Below are 11,711 nucleotides of genomic sequence, written 5' to 3' on the forward strand. Positions count from 1 at the left end.
GGCTTCCTGGAGGAAGTGACTGGGGATGGAACCTCGAAAGATAAGTAAAAGTTCACCAGGCAAAGAAATTGAAAGAGAAGGTGAGGAAGGTGAGGTTGGGAAGAAGGTGAGTGGTGTGTGACGGGGTGAGTAGGCCCCACCACGCCCAAGCTGGAGCAGAGTGGGGGCAGGGAAGGTGGAAGAGCTGGGCAGAGGGGAGGAGTGGTGTGGGGTGCAGAGGGGAAGGAGGAAGGGCTCCTGCAGATCCAGGTGCCCTGATATGGTATATAGACTGGATCCTGAGATCAGTGGGGTGGTGACTGAAGGATTTTCAAGGGGTCAGATTTGTGTTCTAGAAAGATCATATGGGCTGGGTCTAGGCCAGTCTGATTTATTAGTTTTCCCAGCACCCAGTTCAGTGACTGGCACACAGTAGGGGCTGGATAAATGTTTTTAATCAATACACGAATGCCAACGGTGTACCTGAGGCAGTGGTTAACTCCAACTGTGGGACCTTGGGCTTCAGCTTCCTTATTTGTAAAATGAGGGCAACAGGCCCTGCCTCTGGGGAGTGTCGTGATGTTTAAAGGAAGTAGCGCCCTCGAAGTCTGCCTCGGTGTTCTGCACGCAGTCAGCCCTCCGCGACCAGTGCCTCTAAGAAGCATGTGTAGGATGTGCTGTGGGCAAGACGGAGGCAGGGACCCGGGTCAGCAGCGGTGGAGTCACCCAGGTGAGAGAATAATATTAACAACAGTAACGTTTATCAAGCGCTTAAGCTCTTCGTATGTTTTATTCATATATCCTCAAAACCAGCGAATGGAAAAGGCACAATTTTATGGGTCCAGGATACTGAGGCTCAGACAGGTGAGCTGACTTGCCCGAGGCCCTGAGGCCGGTAACTGGCAGACAGACTGCACTGGACACCAGAGCCCGGCTGGTGACCACTAAGCTGGTGATGGAGACAGGTCATGGCAGCTGGCAGAGGAGGGCGACGTGGGAGACACAGTCAGACTGATGGACCGGATGGTGGTGGGGGGGCATGGGGAAGGGAGGCACTGAGGATGCCCTAGGTTTTGGGTCTAGGTGACCAGGTGGAAGGTCATTCCATTTCCTGAGTGAGGGACACAGCAGGACAGGCAGGCTTGGGGAGGAGGGACACGTTGAGTCTGAGAGGCTGTCAGGGTGTCTGTGTGGGGATGACTGGGAGGCCTGGAGTCTAGGCTGGGGATCTGGACGAGGGCAAAATGAGCTCATAGGGCAAGGGGAAGGCATGTGGGTGGGCGGAGGGGCCCCAGCCCTGGAGATGGTGCCGACAGCAGATGCTACACAGCGTTTACTCTGTGCCAGACATGATCCTAAGCCCTTGTGTTATTTAAATTCTCCCAACAAACCTATGACGGGGCACCATTACCACCCCCATTTTATAGATGGGGAAACTAAGCAAGAGCAATTCAGTCTGGAATGTCCAAATAGATACATCTGTAGAGATAGAAAGTAAATTGGTGGTTGCCTAGGGCTGGGGAGTTGGGGGATGATGACTTAAAGGGTGCAGGGCTCGCTTGCTTGCTTGCTTGCTTGCTTGCTTTCTTTCTTTCTTTCTTTCTTTCTTTCTTTCTTTCTTTCTTTCTTTCTTTCTTTTTCAGTTTTATTAGGTAGAATTGTTATAGTTTGACTGCACATATATAATATTTTGTATGTAAATACATATATACAATATACTGCAAATTTTTTTTTAGTTTACATATATGTGCTGATCATTGTTTCTAAGGACAGTTTAGAGCTTTAGCTTTTTAAACTTACATAGTTATCAAAGGAATAAAGCCAACCACAAAATAAGAATCAACAGAATGCAGTAATCCAATCATAAAGGACAGTCAAATGTGCTTACACATATTCAAGAAATCAATCATCTAAGTTATAAATAATAAGTTGCAGGGTTTAGTTTTTGGGAGGTGATGAAAATGTTCTGAAATGATTGTAGTGATGGCTGTTCGACTATATAAATAAACTAAAAAAACCCGTTGCATTGTGTCCTTTAAATGTGTGAATTGTGTGATATGTGAATTACATGTCGATAAAGCAGAGAGAGAGAAAGAGAGAGGAGAGTCGCCCAGCCAGCAGAGGGGAAGCAGGGCTCGGAGGGGAAGGGGAGCCTCAGGAGCAGGAAAGAGAGCAGAGGTGCAGGGAAGCCTGGGCGTGGGGCAGAGGCATTTTGGGCGAGAAGCTGGAGGGGGATGCTGTCTGCAGCATCGGTGCTCCCGACTGGTCTGGAGAGTGAGACCTGGATGATCCTTGGGGTTTGTCATTTCAGGTTCCCTGGTGACCTGGTCCACACTGGTAGGGGACCCGGCCTGTAGGTGGATGGGCCCTTCTGGTGGTGGAGATCTCCCAGGAGTGCATCATCCCTTTGGAACTGCACATCCTTGATTGTGGATGGAGATTTCTCCACCTCGGGAAGCAGTAAACCCCCAATTAGCAATTTTTGGAGGCCTGCTGCACATGACTTTGGGGGTGGAGGGTGGGGAGGAATGGGGGCAGGAAAATGCCTCAGTTGCTCTTCCTGAAGGAGCGAGATCCCCAGTTAACAGTTCACCCAGAAGTTTCACACCTCATTCCCTCCCACAAGAGGGGCCGGTGTCTGCTGAGAGTCCAGGAGGACCAGAGGCGCCCTCCGAGGCCCACTCAGAGCCCATTTCTTCTCTTTTTTGACACAGTCACGATACCTTGGTGCTTTGATTTCCTGGACCCGAAAAGAATAAAAGGAAGATCATTAGAAACATGCACAGAGGGATGGAGGAGCCAGAAGGAGGGAAATTACTGCTAAAACTCAAACATTTGCTGAGAGGGTCTGTCTTATGTTAAGTATTCTTATCACAAAACAAACAAAAAACACAGTTGCTGAGTTGGCCTTGATGAAAACAACATTTGCAGCTGACTCTAAGGGAGGACCCAGAGCCACTGTATAACCACAGGCACCCTGCAGGCACTGCCAGGCAGCTGCAGGTCACAGGACCCCTGGACGGCGTCCTAGCTGTCCCTGCTGAATGCTTTGGTACAAGGGGAGGCTGCATTTGTATGACACTTTGTTAAAGCAGACTAGGTATAAATAAATACTTATACCCAAATATGTCTACTGCAGCTCGTAGAATAGTGAAAGTTGGCCAGCTCCTCAGTGTTCAGCAGTAGGGGGCTGGTGAAAGAAATCACAGCACCTTCCTGTTGCAGAATATGACACAGCCACTAAAAATGATGCTTATGAAAAATGTTAATGACACAGGAAATGCTTCTGGCTTAAGCTTTAATAAAACCAAGGTATATGTGCATATATATTACTTCAATAAAAAGCAAAAAAGGAAGAACTGAATACTGTGAGCTTGACTTCATTTAAAAATGTATAAAGAAAAAAGAAAACATACAAAAATGCTAACCTTATTTATCTCTGGGTGGTGGGGTTTTGATGGATTTAAAATTTTTTAATGCTATGTCTTTTATTGCATTTCCAAATTTGCACAAGAAACTCTTTCAAATTTTAAAATTATTTGAAATAAAGCCAAGGAGTGTATCCCGTGTTTAAGAAAGAGTCTTATTTCTCTGGACAGTCTTATGTGGATATGTAAGATCTCGGAGTGTATGTAATACTCTCTATTTTTCAGCTTGAGGTAAGGAGCTTGAATCAGTTGGGAATGCATTTGACTACAAATAACAGAAAACCCCACTAACATAGAGGGAGCTGCTTCTTCCCCATAACAAGAATCCCTGGTAGGCCATCCAGGGCTGCACCTGCTGTTACTTACCCTGAAACCATCCCTCTCAAGCTTCTGGTCTTCACGCTGCTCTTCAATATTCTAGGACCGAGAAGAACTTACATACACTCCGACTCGCCCCAGCCTGGTGACATCAGGATGTCGGAGAATCTCAGGGAGAGGTGCGTCTGTGCTCATCCAGGTTCCACAGCTGGCTGGGACCAGGCAGCCCAGAGCAGGGTGTGCTGGTGGGAGGCAGTTCCAGAGGAAGTGACTCAAAGTCATTGCTCAGTGAGATGAATGACTGAAGGATGGATGGCCTGATGGAGGCAGGATTAGAACTTGGCTCTTAAGTCTTCCCCAAACTGCCAAATCTAAACATCTAACACGGCACATGAGGTCCTGGAGAACTGGGCCCTGCCGACCTATGTCCTCAGCAGGTGTGAACTCCTGTGGCTCACACAAACCACATCAGGTTTACTCTGTGCTTTTGCTGATACTGTTCCCTCTGCCCAGAATACCTTTCCCTGCTGTCCCCATCCTCTGGTCTAACTTCTGCTCACCCTTTTAAAATCAACCCCAGCATCATTTCCTCCTGGAAGCCTTCCTGACCTCCTGGCTGGGATAGTGGTCCCTTTTCTGGCACCCGTAACACTCTGGGTTGCTGCACCTACAGCGCTTGGTTATACTTTTCTGTTCACGTGCTGACTCCCCTCCCAGACAGCCTCTAGCCCCTTGAGGGCGGACTGTGTCTGATTCATCTCAGCATTGGTGCTGGCCGCAGTCCTGGCACATTTGAGCAGGAAGTCAAAGGATTGGCTGTTCCCCTGCTCCTGCTCCTAAGGGAGCCTTGAAAAGTCATAGTCGGTTTCCTTGTCCCAAATTGGGGGGGAATTGGGTTTCACTAGATCCCTTCTGAGACCCAGTGGTCCACAAGATGGGCAGGGTTGGTAGGGGTGCCTGGGATCAGTTGGGACACTGGGCGGACCGTGCCCTCGGAAGGTCACCCACTGTGGCCACCTGCAGTGCCTGCTGGTAGGGGACAGGGGAGGGGGTGGAGGGCTGCATTCAGGGCCCCAGCAGACCAGACCCCACCAAAGAGGCTGGCCTGGTGTCCCTGCAGCAGGGAGGGCGGCCCCCCAGTGGCTATCAAAGGCCAGCAGGGCCCCCTCCCCCGGAGGATGACTGGGAGGGGCGGAATCTCCCTGGGGCTGCTGAGGCTGGGCCACTGCCACTGACAAGCTGGCCAGGCCATCCGTCAGCCCTGAGCACAATGCGGCCATTAACCCCTGCCCCCTGCCCCCTTTCAGCCACTTCCTCTGGAGGACTTTCCCCCTCCCCACTGAGAAGGAAAGGGAAGATTTCTGTTAAGCCTCCCTCTTCAATGAGGGGCCCAGGAGCAACGGCCCCTTGGCTGGTCTGGGGAATCATAGCTCCATGTCCCTTTCGAAGCTCAAGGTCCCAGAGTTTCCAGCTCCATCTTCCACAGCTGCCTCAGGGATCAGGTGGTGGTGCCTTGGCCCTCTGCCACCCACGGGAGCACCCCTCAAGCCAAAGCAGTGTGTATGGGGAGGGACAGAGAGATTCCGAGAGACACTTTAGACTCGACGATGGCTCCTGTCCATTTACTCAGGACATTCAAAGGGGCATTACAGACCAGTCCTGCTTGGAACAGTCATTGCAAGAACCCTAAGTAAAATACCAGCAAAACAAATCCAGCAATGAATAAAAAGTATACGTACATCAGGACAGAATTGAGTTTATCCTGGAAAAGGGTAGTTTTACATTAGAAAATCTATGCACCAGAAATTAACACAACGTTGTAAACTGACTATACTTCAATTAAGAAAAAAGAGAAAGTCTATAGAGCCATTCCTCCCTTTAATAAATTAAGAGAGAAAGTCATATGATCATCTTGGCAGTGGCAAGAAATCTCAGCATCTACTTCTGATAAAAAATGTTTTATAAAACTTGGGATAGAAAGAAACTTCCTTCAACTGATAAAGATTATCTACAAAACCAGCACAAACATAGTTCTTAAAGGAGCAACAGACACGTTCCTTAAAACTGGGGACAAGTTTGATTTCATCCATGCCTCTATTTAACATTGTACCTGTAGTTTTGGCTGTAAGAACCTCATGTCTAAGCAGTAAGACATAAAAAAACCACAAACAAACAATAAAAACAAAGTGTAAGAATTGGAACAGAAAACAAAACTGGCAATATTTGCAGGTGATGTGATTATCTACATAGAGAACCCAAAATAATCTACAGACAGATGATGAGAACTATGAAAGAGATTTAGCAGAGACAGATATAGGCTACTCCTATATCAAATCAGTACTCAAAACCAATTGCAGCCGCGGTATGTGGGTGAACCGTGAAAACATGGCTAAGTGAAAGAGGCCAGGCACAAAAGTTCACGAATTATGATTCCATTGATAGGAAATGTTTAGAAAAGCCTGATGGTCACCAGGGGCTGGGGAGAAGGGGAGTGGGGACTGTCTGCTAATGTGGATAGATCTCTTGTGGGTGATGAAAATATCCTAGAATTAGACAGAGGTGGTGGTTGTACAACCTTGTGAACATACACTGAAATGCACACTTTAAAATGGTGAATTTCATGGTGTGTAAATTATATCCATAAAAGGCAATTGTATTTATAAACATCAAAGCGAACAAAATATAATCTTTAAAGATCCTCCGTTTACAGTAACAACAAAAATTGAATCTAATAATATTTACAGAGAAAAGTGTAAAATGTTACTGAGGTCCAGCCGTGCTGGAAAATAGCTTGGTAGTTTCTTAAAAAGCAGAACTTTCACTCACCATATGACCAGTAACCACACTCCTGGGCATTTTTTACAGAGAAACAAAAGCTCACCCAGAATGACATATGCATATGACTGTACACGCAGCTTTATTTGTAATCATTAAAAATTGCAAACAACCTAAATGCCTTTCAGTGAGTGAATGGTTAAACAGACTGGCACCTCCAGACCACAGAATACTACTTGGCAATACAAAGGAATTAACTATCAATACGTGCCACCATCTGGAAGGAGCTCAAGGGAATTACGCTTTGTGAAAAGAGCCTGTCTCGATAGGCTGTGTGCTGTGGGCTTCATTAATGTGATGTTCCCAAAATGACAACACTGGTGGAGCACAGATTAGCGGCTGGAGGAGTTGGGAAGGGGAGGGGGAGATGGGTGTTGCCATAAATGAGTAGCACTAGGGATCTTGTGTGACCGTCCTGTATCTTGAGTGTAGTTGTGATTATATGAATCTGCACAGGTGATGAAATTGCATGGACACCCCCCCAACACACAAACACACACACACATGAATGCACGTAAAACTAGTGAAATCTGAACAAGGTCTGTGGATGGTACTGATGTCAATTTCCTGGTTTTGGTACAGTGCGAAGGTTATGTAAGATGTCACCGCTGGGAAAACTACTATTTTTGCAACTTCCTGTCAACCTATAATTATTTGAAAACAAAAAGTAAGACCAAAAAAATTACTGGAAGACATTAAAGAAAACCCTAAAGATTTGAAAATAACCAGTGCTGGGATGGGAGGAGGGGCAGGGAGTGGAGAGGTTTGCGGCTGAAAATGCAGTAGCCATGAGGAATAATTAGTGAGGTTTGGTGCTGAGGAAAAGAGCTTCCTTCTCCTCTTTTCTCTAATTTGGTACATTTGAAAAAGCAAAAAAAAAAAAAAAGGGTGAAATAAATGCAGAGAGACAGCCATTCACTTTCGTAAGGAGATTCAATATCATAAAGATGTCAGCTCTTCCCAAATTAATGTCTAGATTCAATTCAGTCCTGATCAAACCCCACAGGGTTTTGGTGGAGCTTGTCAAGCTGATCCTAAAAGCACTAAGAAAGGGCAAAGCATTAGGAATAGCTGAAACACTCCTAAAAAATAAAGTAGGGACCCAGCCCTGCCAGTTAGCAATACTTCTCATAAAGCTCTAGTAATCTGGTCAGCGTGGTATTTACTGGTGCAAGATGGACAGCTAGGCTGATGGAACAGAACAGAGAGCCTGACACAGACCTGACGCGTATGGATACTGAGGGCGGGTATGTGGCAGGTTGTGGGGGGAGGGAGAAGGCATGTCACAGCTGCATCACATGTCATCCTTCTGCCTTCCTGTGGATCTGGCTTTGCCCTTAGCATTCCAAGATGCCGTTTCACACTTGGTGGAGCTCAAAGAGGGCCAGCAAGGCTCAAGGTCTTCTGGCTCTGGTCTCAGGCTCTTTCCAAAGAGGGGTCCCACCCGGCCTCCCAGCCCCATGTCTGAACCGTGGGCCCCGAAGCTGGACCTGTTGATTCATAATCTCTGGGGTGTCGTAGTATCTGCATGGTTATTAACGTCCCACTTGAGTTGGAGAACCCTTGACTTGGAGAAAGAGAGAAAATGACAAAGAGGGGGAGCGAGAGAAAAGGAAACAGAAAGAGAGCAAAAGTCAATCTCCACAGCCAGCATGGTGGTGCTGCCAGGGGTGGGGAACAATCAGGCTCTGTCCATCTCCCTCCACCCCCAGGCTCCCATCGGCTTTCATCACTGACCTAACCCAGGGGGCAGAGCACTAGGTGGGGGTGGGGAGGAGGGAAGGTCAGGGGTCAGCCCATTACATGCCAAGCAGAGCCAGGAATAGAGCCACTTTGGGGGTGGCTGGGGAACTCGGGGGCCCCATGCAAGCCCACATCCCACCTCTAGCCGGAGGCAGCAGACTGGAGGAGGCAGTTGAGAAGAGAGAAGGGAGCTACCCACGTAATGAGTGTGTCTCCATCAAAGCTAGGAATGGGTTTCTGGAAGGATGCAAATGCCTTAGAGCGATGCTAATCCCCCTCCTCACCCACTGCTGCCCCAGTGGGAGAGGCTTCCCTGTCCCTGGGGAGATCTGGCTCCCACCAGAACAGGGCTCCTTTCTGCCTCCCCAGCCCAGCTTCCCCACTTTGCTTTGGACTTGGGGGAGGGGGAGGCAATGCCCCCACCTGTACGCCAGGCTTCTCTGGCTCCCTCAGTTGTAGCCCGTGTGCTCCAGCCAACACATCAATCTGACTGCTCTGTCCCGCTTTTGCTAGTCTCCTGTGGCTCCTCAGTGCCAGACTGGTAGAATCAGGGGTCCTGATTCTGAAATTGGAGGCCTCCACCATCTCTGACCACTGCCTGGTCTCTGGGCTCCTGCTCCCGGTGACAGCTATTCATTCATTCATCAGATATGCATTGGATGTTCTACGTGCCAGGCACCATGCCAGGGCTTGGCAATAGAGGTGTGACCTAACCAGGCCAGGTTCCTGCCCTCAGGGAACTTGCAGTTTGGAGAGACAAAGAAGCTGGTGAACACGCCAACAAACAAATGTGTAACCCCAGACTGTCAGGCGGGAGATGAGCGGATGTTCTGAAGGAGATTAGCCAAGGGCTATATTTTTTTGCTGGTGCTCACAGAGGACTTCCTGGAGAAGTGACATGTAAGTAGAGATGGATGAAGTGAGGGAGTGAGCATACCTGTGGGAAAAATGTTCCAGGCAGGGGGAGCTATAAGAGTAAAGGCTGTGAGGTGGAAACATTTCAGTGTGTTCCAGGAACAGCAAAAGGCCAGAGGCCCTGGAACAGAATGTGAACAGGGAGGAAGGGTGGGGCCATGTGCTGGAGGAGCAGCCGGGCCCTGATCTGTAGGTCAGGACCTGGGGGTTATCCTGCGTGTGAAGGGAAGATGTTGGAGGGGTTTGGGCAGGGAGGGTAGAGGTCTGACTTAAATTTAAAATCAACTCTCGGGCTCTTAGGATACCCATTTTACCCACAGAGACCAAAGCTCAGAGAGGTCAAAGGAGGTTTCCAGGGTCACACAGCTGCCACGGAGCCAATGCTCTGTCCAGTCCACCCACTGGCTCCCATGAGTCCATGGCCATGCCTCTTCCCACTGGGCTCCCCTTTTATTTGCGGGCCTTCCCAAATGCTCTGAAGTGGAGGATGTTAATGGGTCAGTGCCTGCCTCTCCCACTCCCGTGAGCTCTGGCAGGGCAGGACCTCGCTTTTCTAGTTCCCTGATGTTGAAATGCTCACTACATGTTGGCTGCTAGTATTACTGCTATTATCTGTTTACTTTTAAAACTCATGCTCTGAATATCTATGATGATGATGAATTGAACTGAATTCCACCCACCCACCCACCCACCCCTGGTTCCTTGACCTTTACAGGGGCCTGTGATGCCAGCAGTGAGTCAGTGAGGAGTCAGGCCTCGTGCTAGGGCAGCACTGAGGGGTGGGCATGTCAGGCACAGCTCGGCAGGCATGAAAGCAGCCTCACTCATCGCCTACAGACCACAAAGACTCGTCTCCCCAGCAAGCCCTGAGCTAGGCGGGGCAGTGACAATGACAGGAGTGGAAAAGGTGGGGAACTCTGGTGCCCCAGAGGTTTTTCTCCCAATGGCCACTGGGTGGCAGCACTTCCCCAGGAATACGGGGTTGAGGGGGGTCAGCTTCTCTTGATTGAATCTGAGGCTAGGAGCCCCAGGGTTGGAAACTAGGAGGGAACCTACGTCCAGAGAGCAGCTGGGACTTGCCTGGGGTCATACAGCTTTCAGTGTCCGGGTTGGGTCACCTGCCTGCCTGGACAGACTCGGGCAGGGGGAGTGGGCCAGCGAGTAGTTCTTCCTGTGTTCTGGCCAGCATTTGGTGGTGGCCTCATCATGCCTGTCATTGCCCTCGCTGCCTGTGTCCCCTGCCATACTGTGATTCTCTGAGGACAGGGGACAGTGCCTTTACCCACTGTTGCCTGCACCAGCTATGTCCTCTTCTTTGGTCACCTTACCCGTCTTCTTGGCCCAGGTCCCACCAGCACCTCCTTCAGGGCTCAGCTGAGATGTTTCCTCCAGGAAGCCTTCCCTGGCCTTTGGCCTGGGCAGAAGCCCCTCCTCTGGGCCCTAAAACATTCTGGTTCCTCCCGGATGGGGAGGCCCCCAGGCAAGAATCATTGGTGTACCTGAACGGGCCCACCCTGAGAATATACAGACACTGTACATTCTGAGCCTGTGACCCAGTGGTCCTCAAATTATAGTAGGTATTGAAGCCACTCACAGAGCTTTGTGAAATGCAGCCTCCAAGATCCCCCCTTTCCTGGAGACTCTGATCTAATAGATCTGAGACACAGCCCAGGAGTCTGCATGGGAGATACTCCCCTGGCAAGTCTGATGCAGGGGCCTGAGCATCCTTAGGTCCTTTAAGTGTGCCATCGGTCCTGCCCTCTGCAGCAGTTGGGCAAAATGATTATAACGATGAATGATAATAAAACCCTCTGATATTTGTGCCAAGTGAATCACCCTGGAGGCACTTTCACACCTGTTTATCCTTTGTATCTTCATCTTTACAATTTCTATCTTTGGAGGGAATCATCATCCTGATTTTACAGGTACCCACCTCAGAGGCAAAGGTCGACTTGCTCAAGAACCCCCAGGTCTGAAACAGTAGAGCTTGGATTCGAGCTGGGGCCATCCCAGCATAATTGATTGCCAAGTGAGTGAGCCAAATAACAACTGTTTTAGGAGCTCAGAAAAAAAAAAAAGCAAGATTTGTGAGCCAGGATTGTCTGGTAAGGCTGCCTGAAAGAGGTAGATTAGAGCTGGGTGTGGAAGACGGAGAGGACACGGCAGAAAAGAGGGATCTGGGCATCTCATCCTCACCTGGGAAGAGGGGACTGGAGTGGGCTGGGGAGTCAAGAGGCTTGAGTGACATCTGTGTCATGTGAATTGTTTACAAAACACTCACACCTGTTTCTCCTTTTTATCTTGACCTTCACAAGTACCTTTGGGAGAATCGTTGTCCCCAGGCTACAGATACTTAAAGCTTAGGGTCAGGTAGTGACTTGCCCAAGATCCTCCAGCTACAAAATGGCAGAGTCAGGGCATGAGCTAGGGCTACTGTGAGGTGGAAGAACCACAGTCCATGTTAAATTATCTGGGTCTGGAAACTGCTCATTT

The sequence above is a fragment of the Vicugna pacos genome, chromosome 12, assembly GCF_048564905.1.
Source record: "Vicugna pacos chromosome 12, VicPac4, whole genome shotgun sequence".
Classification (NCBI taxonomy): Eukaryota; Metazoa; Chordata; class Mammalia; order Artiodactyla; family Camelidae; genus Vicugna; species Vicugna pacos.